This window comes from Ictalurus furcatus, chromosome 3, assembly GCF_023375685.1.
Source record: "Ictalurus furcatus strain D&B chromosome 3, Billie_1.0, whole genome shotgun sequence".
Lineage (NCBI taxonomy): Eukaryota > Metazoa > Chordata > Actinopteri > Siluriformes > Ictaluridae > Ictalurus > Ictalurus furcatus.
Window position 1 is genome coordinate 25,439,735 of NC_071257.1, and position 4,586 is coordinate 25,444,320.

The following is a 4,586-nucleotide window of genomic DNA, read 5'->3' on the forward strand; positions in this document are numbered from 1 at the left end:
CAGGGGTGTGTTGGAAGGGGAAAGCCATTTTGAATCCCCAGGGTTTCTGTAAAGGGTCAAGAAGGGCAATCACACAGCACCCTGCAGTGATGATGCAGCCATTTAGAAGTAAAGGAGACAATTTAAAGGTATACAAACATAAAGTGTCTTAGTAAGGTGTTGGGCCACCGCAAGCCACCAGAACAGACACAGATTCTATAAGTATATGGTATTGCACTGGAGAATGAATCCCATTCTTCCAAAAGATATTCTCCCAGTTGGTGTTTTAACGATTGTGTTGGAGAGAGCTGTCTAACACATTAGTCTGAAATCTCTCATAAGTAAGTGTTCAATTGGGTTGAGAGGTAGTGTCTGTGAAGGCCAGATAATATGAATTACATTATTTTCATCCTCATCAAATCATTGAGTGAGTCATCATGCCTCATGGACTGGGACAGTGTCATGCAGGAAGAGACCACTCCCACCAAGATAGAAATGTTTCATCATAGGATAAAGTCGACCAGTCAGAAGAACTTTGTATTAATTTGCAGTGACTCTTCCTTCAAAGGGGACAAGTGGACCCAAATCATGACACCAATTTGCCATGACATTAACCACGATAAAGCAGTTACTGAAAATGAATGAATGATGGCTGACTCAACATGACCCAAAACATGACCTGACAAAGACGCATGAGACCATTTGCCACAATAAAATGTGTCTTTTAAACAGAATTATTACCTTCTCTTCTATAATCAATTGGTTGACCATAATGCATTTTCCTTCATTTCCTTCAGGGATATTATAAACCTATGTATATATGTACATACATATATACATACAGATTCTCATCATCATCTCATGGGACACTGTTAAAATTAGGCATGTATAAAATACAAATTGCAAAGAGTTCAATGCCAGGGATATCCAAGGACAACTTCATCCATCCATCCATCTTCAACCGCTTACTCCTTTTCAGGGTCACAGGGAACCTGGAGCCTATCCCAGGATGCATCGGGCACAAGGCGGGGTACACCCTGGACAGGGTGCCAGTCCATTGCAGGGCACACAATCACACACACATTCACATACCCATTCATACACTATGGACACTTTAGACAGGCTAATCAGCCTACCATGCATGTCTTTGGACCGGAGGAAACCGGAGTACCCGGAGGAAACCCCTGCAGCACGGGGAGAACATGCAAACTCCTCAGACACGGAGCCGCGGGAATCGAACACCGACCCTGGCAGTGTGAGGCGAACGTGCCTCACACCGCCACTAAGCCACCGTGTGCCCCCCAAGGACAACTTAATAAGCATATATCACCAGGAAATGCAAAAGTTTTTTGCTTATACGAAGGTGTTTCAGCCCTTCCTATGCTATAGGACTTCAAATTTCAGTCACACCTTCTATGTTGACAACCACATCCTATATGAGCATAAACAAGCTCCATTTAGTCAAGACTGCAGCTGCAAGAGTCCTTACTAGAACCAGAAAATATTACCACATCACCCCGATCTTATCCACACTGCATTGGCTCCAAGTAAAATTTCGCATTGATTATAAAATACTACTATTGACCTATAAAGCACTAAATGATCTCATGTCACAGTACCTGAGCGAACTTTTGGTCTTTTATGATCCGCCACACCTACTGCGATCAAAAGGTGCAGGCTATTTGTTGGTAGCTCGAATAGCGAAGGCTACAACAGGGGGAAGAGCTTAATCTTACAAAGCCCCACAGTTATGGAACAGCCTTCCAACTAGTGCTCGGGACTGACACAGTGTCAGTGTTTACGTCCAGACTGAAAACATATTTGTTTACTCAAGCTTACGATGAATAGAGTTTCTTTTATGCAAAGTACACAGTCTTATCCATTATGGGATAGTAAGCATACCTAACAATCTCTCCCTCTCTTTACCTCCTTCTCCCTCTCTCAAGTTACATGTGATATTATGTGATCCTGACCCTTAATATAAGTGTTTAGTTCAACACTGTGTACTTAGCATATTTTTAATGGTTACAAATTGGTGCCAATGACTTAATTATTTTAAATAAGTTATCCATAAATATTGTTAAATAACTTTAGGAGGTATCATGTAGGCTGGCTAGTTAATTACGCTAAGATAAGCATTATAGCATTATGCTAAATAATAACCTGGCAAAGCAGTGGAGTAAGTTAACTAACAGCTAAATTAATTAAAATGTTTCATTGTCTGCTAAGGAACACCATTCTCTGCAAAGCATAGGAGATTAGAAGTACAAACATGTACAAGTCTTGATTTCTTTCACTTTAAAATGTATTTCTTTCCATTTCTTTCTTTCTTTCCAACTCCCCCATTGCACTTCCACAGTATCTCTCTCTCTCTCTCTCTCTCTCTATATATATATATATATATATGTATGTATGTATCTGTCTATCCATCTATCTGTCTGTCTAACTATATATACCTGTCTATCTATCTATCTATCTATCTATCGAGAGAAGTATTGGTTGGCACCCTGCAAGAGAATGAAAATATATTGTTAAAAAATTTTTTTATCAGTGATGTGTACAAATTGCACAACACAAATTTACTTACTGTAATAACCAAACATTTTCCCTGCTCTAATACAATTAATTGCATTATCTGAAAATTATTACAGTACGTCCTGACTAATCTGCAGGACTGGGGTTACGAAGTTGTTATTTCAACATTTTACCCAATCTGGAAGTCTGATTAGCTCTTTCAGTGCATAACAGAAATGTAAAAGTCAGCAAGCACTGTAGAAGAATTGGCAGCAGCAAAACATGCATTATATTTAATTTCTCCTATATCACAAATTACATAAATCTTAGCAAACAATCTAATAAAACAGTTGGGAAATCTGTCTTTAGTGATTTCTGAAAACCCAAAATCTGTTTCAGCAGATGCAGCCTTAGATTACAGACTAAATTAGATATAGGTGATATAGTTCTCCAAATCATCTGGTGATATGGAAAAAATAACGTTTTCATTTGAAACAGCAGTCATATATGAGTCAGACCTCATGGTTACATACAGAGGAAAGTGTACCAACAGACTATTGCAGTGGTTTTCAAAGTAGGTCAGTAGAGGTCTGTGGCATATATTCACGTAGTCTGTGTTTTTATTATTATCTTTTGTATGATGACTGTAAGATGGTGGAGATCACTATAACTCACTATCAAATTGTAATAGTTGCTATAGTTATTATTTAGTTATTATAGTTATAAGACAGCCTGCACAGTGGTGCAATGGACATCATTACCACCTCATGGCTCCCTGGCCCACAGTTCAATCCAGACCTTGGGATACTGACTTTGCGGAGTTTCTGTGCATGTTCTCTGTGTGTCCATGTGGGTTTCTTCAGGGTTATCTGGTGTCCTTCCACTTCTCAAAAATATGACAATAGGTGGATTTTCTACACTAAATTGTCCCTAGATGTGAATGAGTGTGTGAATGTGTGTGCTTATGGTGTCCAGCAATAGAGTGGCATCCAATCCCATGGGCAGTGGTGGTTCAATGGTTATGACTCGGGGCTACTGATCAGAAGGTTGGGGTTTCAAGTCCAAGCATTGCCAAGCTGCCACTGTTGCACCCTTGAGCAAGACCCTAAACCTGCTCTGTTCCAGGGGTGCTGTATTGTGGCTGACTTCCTAATAACCTGAGATATGTAAAGAAAAAAATTATACTGTGCTGTAATGTATATTTGATAACTAAAGTTTACTTCTTTGTCTTCTTCCATCCATGTATTCCTGCCTCGTGCACACCACAGATCCAACACAACTCTGACTAGAATGGTGCAGTAGTTGAAAATTAATGACTGATTGAGTTATCAGCCAAATTGACTACACACTTGAAATTGAATTTGGGGCAGCTGCTTGTGGCTCAGATGGTAGAGCAAGTGGTAGAGCGGTTCAAACCCCAGCCCCTCCACATACCGACGTGTCCTTGGTTAAGACGCTGAACCCCAACTTCCTCCAGATGGCAAGTTAGCGCCTTGCGTAACCTTCCATTTTTTTAACTGGAAGGGGTATGTGGCTGCCAAAAAAAATTAAGAACCCTAGACTAGTGGAGTTTCAATGTTGTTGTTGGGTTGTTGTTGTTGTTGTTGTTTTTAATTATATGAAAAAGCACAATGATATCAAATATTCTTCATCATTAGGGGCATTGGTGGCTTGATGATTAAGGCTCTGGGTTACAGATCGGCATGTCGGGAGTTCAAGCCCCAGCTCTGCCAAGCTGCCATTGTTGGGCCCTTGAGCAAGGCCCTTAACCCTCTTTGCTCCAGGGGTGCTGTGTCATGGCTAACCCTGCACTCTGACCCCAACCTCCTAACATGCTGGGATATGTGAAGAAAAAAGAATTTCACTGTGCTGTAATGTATACGTGACCAATAAAGACTCGTCATTATTGCCCTGCTGAAAAATCCAACTTTGTCTGATCAGCTATCATTTGGCAAAACGCAGGCTGTTCAGGCTGGTAGACCACGTTTGCTGGCTGATAACACATTTTCCATCATCTTTATTACTTGAATACATTAACAAACAAATGTTTTACATTTCTACTTGCCTTACTGCTTTGTTGTTCCCCCACCCTT